Raw genomic sequence first — 19,322 nt, 5'->3', positions numbered from 1 at the left:
AAGTAATTTGACTCATCGCGTATCATACGGTACCAACAATTTCTAAAACCTAACAGCGAGTCACTGTCAGTAAAAATCTTATTTTCAGTAGGCCTATGTTATACTTTTGAAATTAAAAGTTTTGGTTTGATTATTGCGTAGTTCAATTTGGACAACGTACATACAAAGGCTGACCGTTGGCGATCGCAAAGGTCTTAAGAAATAATTTAGCCCAGGGCCCCAAAAGGACTTAAAACGGGCCTGGGCAGCACCCTGTTAGCCTCGTGATTCGCGGTTTAGTCCCATTCGACCGAAATCCCATTAGACCGAAAGCGATTAACATGGATTCCCATTCTATCGAAAATAGCCCAATTGTGCGGTTTAAATTCTTATTAATTTTTACGTTTTCTTATTGTTTATAATACATCGAATAAGTAACCTTATCAAAATGGTATCGTACGCGAAGTATTGGGGGCGCACCGCGCCACCCCACCCCATTCTCGCTATCCCGATGGGCCGTCTACAACGCGACCTAGAGGACAGTATCTAGCCATATCGTACTGAGTATTGTCCAACCCAATATTAACCCAACCTAACCTAAATATTGTCTCTATACAGAAAAACTATTTAAAAATGTATTTTCAATATAAAATCCCAATGAAGCGAAGCCAGTCCAAAATGGGCAATATTTTGAAATTCTTTCGGTCAAATGGGATTTCGGCTGAATGGGAATATACCATGATTCGCGGAAGGAAAACCACGCAGTAAGGGCAGCGTTTCCATACGTACTATAACCATGCTACAACCATGCTACAAATACCATAATTTTCCACCTTACTATTATTTTGAGAGCGTACCCTACGGAATGTTTTAGAAGGTTATGCAAATATTTTAATCAATTGTAAGGGGTGAGTTGAGAAGTATGCCTGTTTTTTTCCCTTTTTCCTACGATGAGTTAAAAAAGCCCCAGACAGCTTCCAAGTGTGGCCTACAGGCCCCTGGAAGTAAGCTGCAACAAGCACCTAACCAAGCAACAGGGAAATGCAAACGTTAAGGTTTGGGTAAAAAAGGACTTTATAAAGAAATCGAAGTAACCAGCGTAAAAAAGTTAACTTAAACAGTATTTAAAGTCCCTGCTGCTTGGTTTTGCGCTTGTTGCAGCCTACTTCCAGGGGCTAGTAGGCCACACTTGGAAGCTGTCTGGGGCTTTTTTAACTCATCGTAGGAAAAAGGGAAAAAACAGGCATACTTCTCAACTCACCCCTACAATTCCTTCAAATTTGAAACACCCTGTATAGTATAAAATTTTCCATATTTCAACCTTTTGTTCTATAATGGTACTATTTTTATATTTACATTATTCCTAGTACTAAAATAATAATAATTTCTTATTAACCATACACAAAATGGTCACCTGAAAGCCAAAACCACGTAACTTTATACAAATTAAAAGTATAGTTAAAGTTACGTAGTTTTTGCTTTCAGGCTTCGAAATATTAAGCCCACGTTCAAGTGTTGCCAGACTATACCATGGAAATTGGAATTTCTAATCCACGCGCGCGGCAAAATTTCAAAAATCGTTCTAGTTAGTTATTCCGATTTCTATGGTCGATACTGACCACATCCACTCCCCTTAAATAAATGGCACACGAAAACAGTTATTTGCATGTTTTGCAACAAACACTTTAGATTAAAAGTAATTATTTTTTTTATATTGGTACCATAATTTATATTGTAATTCGTTCAGAAAAATCTGGCAACGCTGGTAAGGGGGGTGACACTCCGGTAAGTTCGCAACTCTCTCTGAGACTCTCTCTCTCTCTCCGTGAAAGCGGATAATATCATCCAGTATTTATGAAATCCGAGGCTATAGCTTCGATTCAGTGTTGCCAGACTGTGGGAAATTTTCCATATTGTGGGAATTTTTGGGATCCATTTTTCTCTGGGGGTAAAAGGTAATGTTTTTTCAAAAACGTGGATTTTGTTTGAATTTTCACGTCAGCGGGTATTTATCTTGTGTTTTTCTTAAATTTGACTATCAATAGAAAGTTCAAAATTATCTAGAGCTGTGTATTTTCGTGAATCTTGGGATTTGATAAATAATATAAAGGTGGCGCTTCGTAATACTACAATCAATCAATGCAGAGGCCTAACAACCAAAATGTTTCAAAATGGGTAAATCAATCAAATTTAATATTAAAAAGTTTTCCGTTGAGTTTTCGTTGTGGACGAAGCTAAATTGGGGTGTGGGAAAACTGGGAATTCGTGGGAAATTTACTATCCAGCAATGGGAATTTCGACTTCCAAACATTGGCAACACTGTTTCGACTTCATATTCTCAGTTAACATCAATACACTCTTTGAAATAGCAATATTTAAGTGACCCTGTTTTCTCAAACTTATTATTGCATCAGCGTTAATACTGACGTAAAAATAAAAAATATTCTTGAGAAAACAAGTCTGACCAATAAAGAATTTTCGTGTCTGATTTTGTTTGGCCAAAAAAAAATGTTTTCGATTGACGGCATAAAATCTCGAAATTCCTAATTTAAAATCGCGCAGTCAATTTCGAAATTTAATTTTTCGCTGTCATTTCTAACCCGGCGTGACATTTAGAATGCCTCTTTCTTAACGTGTTATATTATAAGTAACTTAATAACAATAAGTGTGATGATGACGTTATTGAAAGTCTGTCGCGGAGTGATTGATTAGCGTAATCAGAAGTTTTGGAAAGGAAACAAGTCACTCTCTTCTCTTATTGGCGCAATTATTGCTAGGCTTGTTTGGTAGTTTCAAATACTAAAAAAAATACATTCTAGGGGTGTGCTAGATATTTGACTTACCAAATAATTCGATCGTAAACCAAATTTTCGAATCTAAAAGTAAAACTAAATCTCTAGACTAGTTTAAACTGATTAATAATGTAACACTAATAATGTTTTGTAGTATGTTTACTGTTATTAGACATTTTATATCGATAAAACTTAAAAACATTAAATTCCTTAAGAAGTAACTTATGTTTAAATTTTTTCTTTTTCCGATTTGCGGAAACGATTCTGTAAATTTTTCTGCATTTTATTTTTCCGGAAAATTAACAACTCTAATTACTTTGCTGTTTAAAGCGTTTTAATTTACAAAAGACCTTAGATGCTCCGTAGAAACCTGTCGTCAGTCACATTATGATTTATATGTTATCTATAAAAAATGAGTATTGGGAGAATAAAACGTGTCATACTTACGTTTTTTATGTTACTTACGGTACTGTAATGTTCGAATTAAGGTGATTTTTCTTAAGAATGGGTTAGCTGATATTGCGAAATATATTTCCAATGATGGTCTGTTTCCGTGCTTAATGGTGTAACTCGATTCATATTTGCACCATCCCTGAGAATACAAACGATTGGAAGAGGAATCGTTATTGGCGGCCCAGTATTCGTCATGGATTCGTATTGAAATTTGGGTATACAAATGAATGGGGTTCATGCTACAAGTTCGGGATCGTCCATAAAGATGCAAATTGATCTGGCGCCTTCACAGACGGGCAGTAGGCGGTGGGACTGTCTTTGAACCCCCCCCCCCCCCCCTGGGAGAAAAAAATGGCATCACGCGGGTGTGGGGGGAGGCTGTCAGAATATTGATTGTTCCAATCGCAGGCTGGCCAGCTCAGACGTCATTAGCGTGCATCCCAAAGAACGGTCTTCAACATCTACAGGGGGAATCATCTTTCATGGGAACCCCAAACCTACAAATATTTGCCTGATATCGAATGAGGCGTTGTAAAATTTAGGGACGTAATAGCGTAAGTAACGTAACTTACGTAAGTATGGCACTTCGTATATTTCCATCAAGTGTTGTTAATTTTACGGAAAAATAAAATGCGGAAAATTTTCCGCAAATCGGAAAGGTAAAAAATTGAAACACATAATTTATTTTCAAGGGTTTTTAATTTTTTTAACTTTTTATCGATATAAAATGACTAATATCAGTAAACATACTACAAAACATTAATAGTGTTACATTTCAACCAGTTTAAACTAGTGTATAGGTTTAGTTTTACTTTTAGATTAGAAAAAATGAGGTGAAAATGCCGCTTTATTTAAATTTGCAAACAATATTACATAGTGAATGAAGATTAAAAATTGCAAAAACCACTTCTTGTACAATAAAAAGTTTATTTAAATCTTTAAAAATTTAAAATTCGGACGACTAGTTTCGCCACCATTCATTGTTTTATGTACAAGTGCCGTAAGTTACTTCTAATATTACATAGAATTAAAACTTTTTTTTTTTCGGAAAAATACGGAAAATTTTCCGACTTCCAACACTATTTCCAACGATATTTTCTTTTATTGTCAATCGATTTCGACAACGACCATATAAATCATCTCGCGGATAAGGATTTGTTACTAGTATTTAGAACAACGACACTCGAGAAATGTTGAGGTTAACGGTAATAGTTAGTGTAGGGAGCTGTTGGCTCGCGTGGCTCGCAGGGCTTGCCACCACCCTCCTACCCATTGTAACCCGGCCACCTGAATTAATGGCTTCAAAAGTCGCTCGATGACTTAGGCCTAAGGTGGTGCCTTGGGTATTAGCCTAGCTGATTATTATTATTTTATTTTATTATTATTAAAAATTGTAACGCTTTCGAAAGTAAACATAATGGGCTTACTTTGGCAAATTAATAATGAATTATAGAAATAGAAAGTAGTATGGGCTAATTTAAACACTCACTTCGTTTCTGAAGTGAGTCTATTTGAGACTTGGGTTCTTTTTGTCTCGTAGTTATGTTCGTCGCAATAACTTGGCAGCTAGGAGCAACAAACACAAGGAGAACGCAGCTAGCCTTTAAACACGCTAACGAAGGGTTGTGTACGAATTTCATTGGACGAGCGTCACGAGCCTTTACAATGAACGTTTTACGGGCGGGGGGAAGACAATTTTCGAATTTTCCCCTTCCGACGACAGCAGGCGCTAAAGCGTCTAGCCAATGAAAAACGTACGCGAGAAAATCCACGACTTTTGACGGCAAGGACAGTAGATACAGGGACGAGAAAGTGCATTGGCGGCCTCTGTTGGAATATATCACCTAAAACGACCTAAACGCCAGGAGAGTTAGTTGTAAACAAAAAAAAATGGCGGTCACCTAATTTTAGCGGTTCTTGACGAGGCTTAAGTCTTCAAAACAAATGGGCATTTTTTTATTTACGCTCGTAGTTTTATTTTTAATTTAACATCATTTTGGTTGTGACGAGTTTCCCGTTCCGAAACTTCCGATTACGCAATCGCTTCGCGACAGACTATCATTGAAAGGAACGGTCTAGAACTTTTGACGCCGGGTTCAAATATTGAGCGCAGCCTCCTACTTCTTTTGACCGCTGCTGAGTGGTTCGGTGCGAAGGTATTTCCTCCAAAAATTCTTTCAACATAATCATTATTCCTAATTATAATTATCATAAATAACGTAATAGACATAATTATGACTCTTACTATTCTTTCAATAGCAATGTTTTTAATCTGTTTCGCCAATGACGACTTAAATCATAACGTGGATAAGGACTGACAACGCCCCCCGAGTTCTTACTGGTCTTTGGAACTGTCTTTTGACAAGTTAAACGCTTTCAAAAGAAAATAATTAAATTTACACTGAAAATATAATAATGAATTGTTGAATGGGAACACAAAATTGACCGGTATCAGGCCAGTATTCCATAAACGTATCCTTCTCCCCACGTACAAATAAATATATTTAATATTAACGTAAGTCTATAATATTGATCCATAAGTTTGTCACTTTGTCGAATATTTTACTGAGAGCTAATAACGGAGTGACGTCATTACAAGAAGAAAACCTCCCCCTAGCGAGGCGCTGTCAAAGGCTACGTGTGACGCGTTAGCAAGCGGACGCAAATCGGCCAAGCCTGTAATGCAGTCTGTCTCGCGAATAGCTCTCAGTAAAACTTTTGCGTGTGAAGAATAAGTGTTACACTTATGTCAGAATATTATACACTTATGGTATAACCCACTCTCAGCTACTAGTTCCATCTCCGCGTTTTCAAGAGGGATGGCTTCATCTGTCTCTAATAATAATAATCAGCTGGGCCTCGAAGGCATTTTCTGCCGAAGTAGCGCGTTTTTTCAAAACCATTGTTTTACTTTATTCATAATTCAAAAATAAAATAATTAAATAATCAGTTAAGCTAAAAACCAAGTCATATAGCGACTTTTAATGCCATTGATTCAGGTGGCCGGGTTACAACGCGTAGGAGGGTGGTGGCCAGCCCCGCGAGCCAACAGCTCCCTACACTCCCTATTACGTTAACCTGTCCGTAATTTTTCCAATCAACTTAATCAAGGAAGTAGGTAGTGACGAAATTCTTGTTCGAATCGCAATCTTTCTGTGACAGACTATCATTAATATAAATAATTCAGTGTCCTACTTATAGATATTACGTTACTTAGGCTCGTAGCAGTGTCGATAGAATCATGGCTGGTGTAACGCGGAATCCCCTGTACAGGGGATGGTGATATCCGTGGCTTTATGAGATGGAGAGTGAAATAAAAGAAAATGAGAGAGTGCATGAGAAAAGATGAAGGGGGGATTAGCTCGGATGGTGAAGTCTCCCTGCTTGACTTTTATTGCTTTCCAGGGCTTAGGTGACTCTCTCTCTTTTCCCTCGCCGCCGGTAGGTGGGGTTGTATGCGCCGAACTTTATTAACCAACCGTAAAAGAAAAGCGATCAAGTTTATCACAATCTGACTTCGCTGATTCCTTTTTCCATAGGAACGCGTTATTAAAGAGAGCCTCTTCTTCATCAAAAAATATTAACGTAACTAGTGTCAGTTACCCCTAGCTTCTGTTAAACCTGGTGGACGAAATGTTAGTATTATCTTTTATTATTATAAATTATTATTATTATCAAGAATACATTCAGGTATTCAAATTCATAATTTTTTTCGATAAAATACCATAATTATTTCCAAGATTTGTTTTAATTTTTTTAATTAAATTAAAGACATGTAAAAATATAGGAACAATCGTATGTTTTTAAAGTTTTTAATTTAATTTAAAAATTAAAAATATTACAAATTAAATCATGCAATAATGATGGGGTTTTATTTTCCATTTAATAAAATTAGCATGAAGCTGCACGCGTTTGTTATCTTAACTTAATACCAGAATTAATTCTTGTATTTATATGCATAAGCCTTAACATTATGGAGTATAACTATTACCAAAAGTAGCATAAGACCCAAAAGTGTGTCAGAACTGAGAGTTTGTCGCAAAGTAAAAAAAGGAAACGAAGGGGGGTCGGAAACACGTCATCAAAATCGAGGTACTCCAGCGCCGCCGAGTGAGGCGTTTTAGAACGTATGTCTTCGGGCGAGTAAATCGAAGAGATAAAATCGCGCCAGACTATAGACTAAATATAAAGTTGCTAGTACTATTCCAACTAGTAGGTTATGTAGTCTGTAGTGTGACTAGGTCTCACTAGAAATTTTAATAGGCGCGAAGGTGCAGCTGACGCACTTTTGGGTCTTATGCTACTTTTGCTATTACTGTAGTGGTAGCTAAAGCAAGGATACTGTATACTTATACAGTATCCTTGGCTAAAGATTCACAAAATCGTGTACAGAATTCAGACCGAATTTTCGTCACGTGACTCTCAAAACTCGTCATTATGTAGTTTCAGCCTCAAATTTTCAAAAAAGCAAACGTTAATAAGGGGGTTCGGTAAACACGGCAAATTTTAGTTCATTTATGGCAAACTTGGTGGCGCTGCAGTTGGTTGCTGACCAACTCGTGGTTGCAGTAGTTCAAAGGAAACTAAGTGTTTAAAGGGAACATAGACTTCGATGGTAGCGTTAAAAAATTATGTTTTTGCTGTTGATTTGAGTGTTTAATGGAGATTTGAAATTCAATTATTTCCCACACAATGAGGAAAATTGGTTTTCCGACTATGCGGTAGATGGCGCTACTCAAACCTAGGGGCTTTCCCTCTTCTATTGAAGAAATATTGAAAATAACTTATTGCTTTCATGTCAATCGGGTAAAAATTATAGTTAATCTCGGACAAACTTGGCGGCGTGGAAGTCGCGTCCGAAAGCGTTCTGTCAAAGGGCAACACCGGCATTTAAAAAATCTGGGTGAAAGTTGAATATTTCATTCGAACTTAGACTCCCAAGGGCTAAAATAGGGATTTTTTAGAACTGCCTCAAAAAAATATACAAACTAAACCGCCAAAACATAATTTCAATGAGCTGTAAAAGCAGTTGGAATTCAGAATTTGTAGCGGACGAATATTTTCACCAAATTCTGAGAGAAAAACGGGTTGTAAATAAGTAACTTAGTTCAGCAAAATTGGCTGCGTTTATCGATATGCACCGGAAAGACCCGTTGACATCTCCCATCAGGTAATCAGCTATTTAAAAAATTTCATATTTTTTTGCTATAAATTCACGATAAAAAGCACTGCCCAAATACAAATCCGATTTCAGAACTGCAAATCAAAGTTTTAGAACTGCCTAAAACTGCCAGAACTGCCCACTATTTTAGGCCCTGTGGACTCCCGTAAGTCCTGATTGCATATCCGACCAATCATATTTCGGAATTTTTATAGCCCTATGAAATCAGGGGGTAGGTACATTTGTTCGAATTTCAATCGTCCGAACGGTTTAACAAATGTTCGAATTTCATTCGTCCGAACCGCCGAAATAACAAATGTTTCAATTGTTCGAATTGGACAACTTGTTTGTTTCATTCGTCCGAATCGGTAGCTTCACTTGTCCGAATTCTGTCGCTAAATTAGTATTTCTTATTGCTGTTTTTTAATTTTTTTAGTGCAAGAATTAAAAATAAAAAACTACATTGTAAATATCGTTGTTTGTTAGTAAGTGGGAATTGCGTTGAATGTTGTGGATATTTTAAGTTAGGTTAGGTTAGGTTAGGTTCACGTTAATGTTACTATTTTCTTATATTAACAATATTAAAAAAAAAAACAATTCCTAATGTTCGAAAAAACGGACAAACGATTATTCGAACAAATGAAATTCGCCAGTAAAGTTAACATAAATTGAACGACTAAATCACCAACAAAAGTTGTGATAAATTTTTCGGGCAAATGAAATACGTTTTCGGACATACGATCCTGTTTTCCGGCATTCGGACAAATGATCATTCGGACATTTGTACCACCGTTCGGACGAATGAAATTCGAACAAATGTACCCTAATCGAAATCAGCTAGGCTAATATACAAGGCACCACCCTATGCCCAAGTCATCTAGCGACTTTTAATGCCTTTAAATCAGGTTACAACGCGTAGGAGGGTGGTGACAAGCCCTTCATGCCACGCGAGCCAACAGATTCCTTCCCTAGCTATTACCTTTAACTTAAACTAGTTTAATGGAAAGGGGTAACTGAAGAACTCCGTAGTTACTATAGTAACCAACTATAGATAGTGTCCTATAGCAATCGATGGAGGCTGATTTTTCGGAGGTCACGTGTCGCGGATGTGGGTAAACGCTTCGTTACAAAACCGTCTATCGGAAGCTCTCTGAATAGTTCTTTTTATAAAATAACCTTGGCCATCTTGTTGAAATGTTTTTTTTTTGTTTTGTTTTGCTCGTTATGAGCCATTGTAACGGGTGGGACAATACAGTCCGCTCGTCCATTTAATTAAACAGGTGCGAGATATGTGTTACGGCCACGCCAACGGGGGGATACTTGGGGATAGGGTTGGGACACCCGTGGCGGAAGTATGACAATCACCCGTTGGGGGATTAGTGGTCGTCCTCACACGGCCATCCACAAACTCTGCCTCCCAGACGCCTAGGATTACAGGAGTGAGCCACTACTCCCGGCTTGTTGAAATGTTGCCTCCCCGCTTCAGCTGTGGATCCGTTTTCTCTCCCACTAAAGAGCTTACGAACTCATTCTTAGGCATTGGCTGAACTATTCCAGGGCAACATTTCAACAAGTTGGGCAAGCGTAAAGACATTTTATAAAATCAACTATTCGAATCTAGGATACGGAATGATATTATCTTTGCACTAGCTGGTATCGAACCCGTCTCCACTCGCGTTTGTTAGTCCCCTGTAAGGATTTCTTAGTCCATGCCCTCATTAGCGAACAATACCGTCGCGTGGCGCCACCTGGATGGGACTATAAGACCAAAGGGTCAATTCTCCTCGTTGAAGGCCTGTTCTCGGGATAAATATTCGCGCGCGCCAACTCGTCTTTATTATTTAGAAATAACGCCGACGATACTTGTAAAATATCAATAATGTGATTGCGTCGTGGAAAGATAGTGTGGCGCTAATGGAGCGGTTCAGCCCGCGATAGAACACGCGTTGTCCGGGTTTTCTAGCTCGGGATTCACCCTTCTAATCAAAATGGATACGAAGAGATACGTCACGTAGGGCTGTGTACTCGGCATTTTTTGAGGTCGAGTACTCGAACTCGAAGAAGTAATTGGAGAATACTCGTCGATTACCGAGTACCAAAAAATTGCATATTCGGGTTTCCGATTACTCGAATAAGCTGCTCTAAGTTCAAAGAGGGGTTTTTGCAACTTCTCACTACGCCTCTGGTTCGGATGTCGGCCAGCGTTAGGACACAAGAGTCTTAACTTCCTAAGCAATATACTTACAGACGGTACATTCATAATTAAAAAAATTATATTGTATTTTTATTTTACTATTAATTACTATAATTAGGCCTCGAATTAGGCTAGTAGGCATAATATTAAAATGTTACTAAAGTTGTGGAAACTGTGGTTCATTTAAATTAAAGTAAATTTTTTCAGCATTGAAAGTTAGTTTATACTCATTTTAAATTTAATTTCCTAATTACTCGAATAAAACCAGCTCCTAATCATGTATACTCGATAACCCGACTCGTTAAAAATATTGATCGAGATTTTTTCCTAATTACTTGACTCGAATAAGAGAAAGGTTCCCCTTAATCAAGTACTCGATTACTCGACTCGACTTCAATATTACTCGACTCGAATACTCGATGAAAAATATTTCGTACTCGATTGCCTAAAACCACTACTCGCACAGCCCGAGATCCGTGGCGTGCAGAATTTAAATTATTATTTAGGCCTAATGTAGCGGGCACCAACAACGATAAAATACGCTCAATTTATATTTTTAATAGCGGGTTTAATGATCGAATTTCCCCCCCGCCACGAGATGGCAGGGCAAGGAACAACGTCACCGGCGTGCGTTTCAATCGCCTCGGAAGACGTCAGTTGTAGGGAACCAATGAGAGACCGGGCATACGTGATTGAGCCTAAGGGGAGGAGCTTACCGTCAGAGCGTGGGGGGATTGCAAAGTGGAAACGATCAAAATCGACTCAACATGGCCATTATGCCGGAGTGGAAATAAATGCATTATCGCACGCCCTTTGTTCGTACGGAATTGGCTGAATTTTCGTACAAATCCACGTTATCGATCGTTTATTGACAAATGAACCTTTACTTATGACCGTTTGTGACGTAGACGGGGCTTATCTTTGTGGCGTGCATTGTTCGCGGACGCTTTCTACTAATACCATAAGTAACTTAATACCTGTAAGCGAGACCTGGCATTTAATACCATAAGTAACTTAATACCTATAAGTGTCATCTTGCATTTAAAGGTAATATAACCTCGGGTATTTGGTGTGGAATCCTAACGTTTGCGGGAGAGTGTTTCAACGCGTCGAAAGACGTCAGTTGTAGGGATTGATTCTTAAAGAACGGGTATTGCCGAGATTGCCACGTTGACGTACATAAACGCAGTGGCGTCACCACGATTTTTAATTTGGGGGTGCTTAAGCCGATAACCCAACTGGGGTTCCCAATATCCAAAAAGGATAATATTTTTATCGACTTAGAAAAAGAACTGCGAATTAAAGGTATAAAAGAAAACATTTTCTTATTAATTTATTAATATAGGAACCGTTTTATTTGTCTAATCGAAACAATGAGATCAATAATCTTTCACTTTTAAAAATCTACTAACAGTTTTAACAAGTACAATAATATTCGACAAAATTTTACTAGGAGCTTTCCTGGAATTTTAAGATTCGCTATTAAGAAATTTTAGGGGGCGCTTCAGAAATGTTTCACGTGGCTCAAGCGCTGCCTAAAACACCATGGCGACGCCACTGCATAAACGTGCGATTTGATGATTCTTTAGGAGCATAATGCTAAAAAATACACGTTTTAATGAAGCTTAAAAATAATTATCTGTAATAAATATTTATTGATCACTTTGAAATTCACGCAATAGACATTTCTAGCCTAGATTAAAACCTTTAGGAATTCAACTGAAAATCGGCCAAATTCGAAATTCCTGCCGCCGATTTACGGGAAATTCGTGCTAGTATCTTTCCTCCAAATGTACTAGATTTTTTGCCTTTCTTAACCTGCAACTGACAAGGAGACATCCCGAAGTGTAACCTTGGATTAATAATATGTAAAATAAAAACATTTTATTAATCCAAGGTGTAACCCACCGATTTTGTTCAAACTAGGGGAATTAATTCAATGGGCAACCGTTTTGCCATGGCAACGAAAAATTAAAAAATTAAATTTTCCCATTTGATGTTTTTTTTTGTCAATTTTTATCTATTTTCTTATATTTTTGGCATTTTCGAAATTTTGAAATTTGTTCAAATTTTTCACAGGGGGGGGGGGGGAGGGGGTCCTAGGAATCGGTCAGAATCCCATGTTATTTTCAATGGGAAAATTTCCATTTGTTGTTGTCAAAAACATTTTTCGTTGCCATGGCAAAACGGTTGCCCATTGAATAAATTCCCCTAGTTTGAACAAAATCGGTGGGTTACACCTTGGATTAATAAAATGTTTTTATTTTACATATTATTAATCCAAGGTTACACTTCGGGATGTCTCCTTGTCAGTTGCAGGTTAAGAAAGGCAAAAAATCTAATACATTTGGAGGAAAGATACTAGCACGAATTTCCCGTAAATCGGCGGCAGGAATTTCGAATTTGGCCGATTTTCAGTTGAATTCCTAAAGGTTTTAATCTAGGCTAAAAATGTCTATTGCGTGAATTTCAAAGTGATCAATAAATATTTATTGCAGATAATTATTTTTAAGCTTCATTAAAACGTGTATTTTTAGCATTATGCTACTAAAGAATCATCAAATCGCACGTTTATGCAGTGGCGTCGCCATGGTGTTTTAGGCAGCGCTTGAGCCACGGGAAACATTTCTGAAGCACCCCCTAAATTTCTTAATAGCGAATCTTAAAATTCCAGGAAAGCTCCTAGTAAAATTTTTTTTTCCCAGTTACATGAAGGTCTACCAATCCCCCGAGTTTGACCAAAATCGGTGGGTTACACTTCGGGATGTCTCCTTGTGAGTAAAAGAAGTTATTTTGATGGGGGCAGAGACAGAATGCGTTTAGGTCCAAAATGCGAACCAAAAACTGCCTGAAGCGAGTGCTTATAATGGACCATTTTGCTTTCCAATTCTATAATTTATCAAATTGTTTTTGTCTAAGTAAGCGTTATTTTAACTTTTGAAAGCCTTTGTTGATCCGTAAAATGTTTTGTAGATTTCTTGGGTATCATTACCTGACAAGAAACAAAGAGAGAGTTGTCAATACTTAGCATTGCTTCCATTTTATAGGCTATGGTTGAAATATTAGCGTTCGAGTAATAAGACATGCCCAACTTCATATTTTACGTTACTTTTGGTATTTAGTTTTAATTTATTACGTTACTTTTGGTATTTTACGATTTATTTTATTACATCTATTACGTAACTTTTGATATTTTACGATTTATTCCATTATATCTATTACGTTACTTTTGGTATTTTACTATTTAATCTATTAGATCTATTACTTTACTTTTGGTAATTTACTTATTAATCTATTACATCTTTTACTTTGCTTTAGATAATTTACTTTTTATTCTATTACATCTTTTATGTTACTTGAGGTATTTTACTATTTATTCTTTTACATCTTTTATGTTACTTTTGATAATGTACTATTTATTCTATTACATACATTACATTTCTTTTGGCATTTTACTATTTATTCTATTACATACATTACATTTCTTTTGGCATTTTACTATTTATTCTATTACATACATTACATTTCTTTTGGCATTTTACTATTTAATATATTAGATCTTTTACGTTACTTTTGGTATTTTACGATTTATTCCATTATATCTATTACCTCTTTTACGTATATTTTGATATTTTACGATTTTTTTCCATTACATCTATTACATCTTTCACCTTACTTTTGGTATTTTACTATTTAATCTATTACATATTTTATGTTACTTTAGGTATTTTAATATTTATTCTATTACATCTATTACACTATTTTTGATATTTTAAGATTTATTCGTTTACATATATTATGTTACTTTGGATATTTTACGATTTATTCCATCGCATTTATTACGTTACATCTATTACGTTACTTTTGGTAGTGTACTATTTATTATATTACATCTTTTACGTTACTTTTGATATTTTACGATTTATTTCATTACATCTATTTCTTTACTTTAAATATTTTCGATTTATTCCATTACATCATTCTATAACGTTTCTTTTGATATTGTACAATTTATTCGTTTACATCTATTACGTTACTTTTGGTATTTTACTTTTTATTACATTACTTCTATTAAGTTACGTTTGGTATTACCATAAGTTAATGATTAACTTATGGTATTACTATTCGTTCTACTACCTCACTTTGGGTAATTTAAATTTCAGATTGGCCTTTATCAAATGATTATTATTTCACAGAAATTTTCCATTCAACGGCCAAGGGTATCTCCCAATAGGTTAAAGGTCAAATTGATCTTTAAACTCGCTTTGATCTTCGATTTTCTGCCCCCTTTTTGGTACATAATCGAAATCCCTTTTATGGGGGGGGGGGGGATCTCTCGTCCTGACCTAAATCGAAAAGTTTAAATTTAGAAAGGCCTATGTATGCTCTTTGGCGAACCTCCTTTCTTCAATATTAAATTAGTTCTTCAATTTATTTCTTTTTTCTGTCTAGATGGCTACTTTTGCGAAATGTCTTCTGAAAATAAAGGAGAGGAAAACGGAGGAAATGAAACTGATAAATTTAACGCCAAAAAAGTATTTCAAAAGGTAGAATATCGTGTGAATTATCTCCGATATGAAATTAACGTATTTAAAAAATTATTTATTTGCTATTGAGGTTTTTTTTTATTTTAACGAGAAACGTAGAATTAATATATTTATACTGTTATATATATTTAAATAGTAGATGGTTTAAAGAAATGCGTATTTAGCAGTCAAATTTTAAATTGATTCTAACAAATACACCTAGTTAAATAAACCAAAAAAATATTCGGTTGTCCAACGGGAAAAAATATTTAGAAAAATTCGTCTTAAAAAGTTTAAACGGGTAGTTTTAAAAAAAAAGATAAAATTTAATTTTATGAAAATAATGAAAACGGCCATTTTGAATAAATCGGTCGAATTTTGGGACATTTTTATTAATAGTGATAATTTTTTGACGAGCCAGAAAAAATGTGCTTTAAATAAAATTTAGCTGCCAATATAATGCGATAAAGAACAATTATAGCTAAAAAAACTAAATGTAAACAAAAAGGCCGACCATACCAAAAAAGTATAAAGAAAAATTGTGTGTCCAATTTAAATAGTATTGTAATAAACAAATATTATTATTAAAAAAATTAAAAAAACGAACTTCCTAAAACAAATATAGTCATAAAAATATTTGTTTGTTTAAATGTAAAAGTTAAATGGTACAAAACAAAAACTAAAAGGAATAAGATTTATTTTTCAACTGGTTAGTAATGCCAGAAGTATATAATATCTATCGCAGTGAGAAGTATCAATATCCCTATACTGCTAATGTTTTTTGCTTCAAGCGGATTTTTCAAAATAGAAAAGTAGTTCTGGGCCTAAATAGGAATTTTTAAAACTATTACATCGGTGAACTATGGCTTAGAAATAAATAAATATCCCTACGCAGTTAGATTTCTACATTTTACATCGTTAGTAAATGTTTAGTCGTGATGCGGTTTGGTGTATACTTCTCTCGTAAGATGATATCATATATTTATGGTAACACGATAAGTTCTTTTATTTCTACGAAAAAAGGGTTTAATATAGTCTCTTTGATAGTGTATTATAAACTATACGGTTACGATAATAAGTTGTAGATGTCACTGATGTCACGACCTATTTATGGACAAGTGAAAAAAATATTACAAAAAAAAACTTAAGGAATTCAAAACTTTTCGTGAGAATCGTCTGCTGTTTTCTATCTAGTCCAAGGCCTAAAAAAAGGTCAAATTTGTAAAAAATAAAAAATAACCAAAACAATCTTGTATTAATTTCAATGGCCATCTATGTAATATTACTAACATATTCAATGTTACTCATTTTGTAATTATATAGTGAAGCTTAAAAACCTTACTTCGTGATGTAATTTAGATCGTATTTTAGTGTTTGGAAGAAAAAAGTCATTGAAATTTGTATTTTATAACGCGGGAAAAACTTAATTACTAAATTTAAACCACGATCTCAATTGTATTTGACTCTAAAAAAAAGGGTTATAAATGGACATTGATAAACAAATACAACCCTGAAAACTCGTTAGATTTAGCCGTCAATTTTTAATTACCCACGGATTCGTACTTATAAAAAAGGTCAACCTAGACTATTTATTCCTTCATGATGTAGACGTAGAAACTTATTAAAAGTATACATTTAAGTATTTTATTGTTGTTAATGAAATTATTTTTGTCGTGAATGATGATGATGATGCTGTTATAAATATATTTCTCATTCTGTCCTTCGAATTATTATATAGTTAACGAAATAAAGACGAAACGTTTCATTAAAATATTTGGTCCATTTATTTCTGTGTTTACAAGAGTTGCTCAAATTCTATTTTTGGGGATCGAATATCAAATATTTGTTTTCTAGCCACCCTCGAATATCAAATCGAATATTTGAAAAATAATGATACAATTTTATCCTGGGATATAAAATTAACGTTTCTGGGGTACAGTTGGGCAAACACAATTTTTTTGGGGATCGAATCGAATATCAAATATTTGTTTTCTAGCCACGTCGAATATTTAAAACGTCGAATAATTTATTGACTATTATCAATATTCGATACTATTCTGAAGTACAGTTGTGCAAACACAATTTTTTGTGGATCGAATCGAATATCAAATATTTTTTTCTAGCCACGTCGAATATTTAAAACATCGTATAGTTTGGTCAAAATATTTTAATGAAAAACAAGGTCAGTGAACCGATCAAATACAAAATAGTATTTGAAATTCCAAATAGTTTGACATATTTCGTTTTGTAGTTTTAATTTCACTTTGCTTTTCTTGAAAATTTCAATATACGGTAAGGCTCAATGATCTTGCCAACTAACAATTGACTACATCGCGATCTCTTTTGACAACCCTGAAACTCAACAATGAAGTAAAACTCCTCGGTTATTCGACCAGTTTTGCAATCTATTTGACATATACCGCTCTTCTTGATTATTCGAATATTTGATGCTGAGAAACGAACATTCGAGAACATTTTCTAGGTCTACTCGACTCGATGAAACAAACATTCGATTTGGTGTTCGATCGAATTATTTAATGTAACCAAATATATTGCACACCCCAAAGTAGATATATGTCGCTATCCTAATGAGCACTTAAAAAGAAACCACACGTAGTTATTCAATTTCGAGAAGTACGATTACAGAAGCTTTCAAATACTTTATTTCCCCAATTTACACTTCGAGGGGGGCGGGGGCGACATAAAGTTAATCTGTATTTTTAACTTTGATCATTTCATTGAAATAAGATATCCATAATTTTAAATAAATATTTACTAAAAATATTTGTTTATTTTTTAAGTTATAAAAGTAAATGAACTTCTATGAATTATTTTCAGTTTTCACAACTAATCGAACGCACAATTATTTTCTTTTTTTTAACCAGCTTTTATTTATCTACGATAGAGGGCACTATTGACAAATCAGCTTAATTTCTCACTTCTTCACCCAGGAGGGAGTAAACAAGTCTAACTTATTGCGGGATAAGCGTTTCCATTAATGGTACAGCGTCGTAATCCAACCTCTTAAAAGATGAATAACCCCGAAGAAACGTTCGCCGCTTGTGGCGTGCTCGGGGTTAAGGTCCTCCAAGCAGACGGTGCCTAATTATCTCATTGGTAGTCTTGATAAAAAATATTTATTTCATTGGTAGTCTTGACAACAAATATTTATTTCATTGGTAGTCTTGCCAACAAATATTTATTTCATTGGTAGTCTTGACAACAAATATTTATTACGTCGGTAGTCTTGACAACAAAATATTTATTCCATTGCTATAGTCTTGATAAAAAATATTTATTCCATTGGTAGTCTTGACAACAAATATTTACTACGTCGGTAGTCTTGACCACTAAATATTTATTCCATTGTCAGTCTTGCCAACAAAATTTATTGCATTGGTAGTCTTGACAACAAAATATTTATTCCATTGTCAGTCTTGATAACTAAATATTTATTCCGTTCATAGTCTTGAAAACAAAATATTTATTCCATTGTCAGTCTTGATAACTAAATATTTATTCCGTTCATAGTCTTGAAAACAAAATATATTATTCCATTGATAGTTTTGACAACCAAATATTTATTCCATTGATAGTTTTGACAACAAAATATTTATTCCATTGCTAGTCTTGACAAATAAATTATTCCATTGGCAGTCTTGATAACAAAATATTTATTCCATTGGTAGTCTTGAAAACCAAATATATTATTCCATTGATAGTTTTGACAACCAAATATTTATTCCATTGATAGTTTTGACCACAAAATATTTATTCCATTGGCAGTCTTGAAAACAAAATATTTGTTCCATTGGTAGTATTGAAAACCATATATTTATTTCAATGGTAGTCTTGACAACAAATATTTATTTCATTGATAGTTTTGGCAACAAAATCTTTATTCCATTGGTAGTCTTGAAAACCAAATATTTATTCCGTTGTTAGTCTTGACAACAAATATTTTCTACGTCGGTTGTCTTGACCACTAAATATTTATTCCATTGTCAGTCTTGACAACGAAATATTTATTGCCTAGGTAATCTTGACAACAAAAAACTTATTGCCTAGGTAATCTTGACAACAAATATTTATTGCCTAGGTAATCTTGACAACAAATATTTATTCCATTGGTTGTCTTGAAAACCCGTGTTTATTAAACCAAAACAAGCGCGGGCTGCTTATAGGATATAGGGCACGCTACTAGCGGCGAAAGTTTC

The 19,322-nt window shown here is 34.8% G+C and overlaps 1 protein-coding gene across 2 annotated transcripts in view; it reads left to right on the top strand.

Moving 5' to 3' along the window:
• LOC149948904 (ubiquitin-conjugating enzyme E2Q-like protein CG4502) overlaps positions 1 to 16,792 on the top strand; it is a 79,536-nt gene extending 62,744 nt beyond the window's left edge. For both annotated transcript variants that reach the window (XM_090174087.1, XM_090174085.1), the window contains exon 4: positions 15,032 to 16,792. The gene's annotated coding sequence lies outside the window, so the exon portion shown is untranslated. The remainder of the gene's footprint in view (positions 1 to 15,031) is intronic.
• The last annotated feature ends 2,530 nt before the right edge of the window (positions 16,793 to 19,322 follow it).

Source organism: Leiobunum rupestre, chromosome 4 (genome assembly GCF_980474605.1).
Source record: "Leiobunum rupestre chromosome 4, qqLeiRupe1.1.hap1, whole genome shotgun sequence".
In the NCBI taxonomy this organism is placed as follows: domain Eukaryota; kingdom Metazoa; phylum Arthropoda; class Arachnida; order Opiliones; family Sclerosomatidae; genus Leiobunum; species Leiobunum rupestre.
This window is presented reverse-complemented; position numbering and strand designations above follow the sequence as displayed.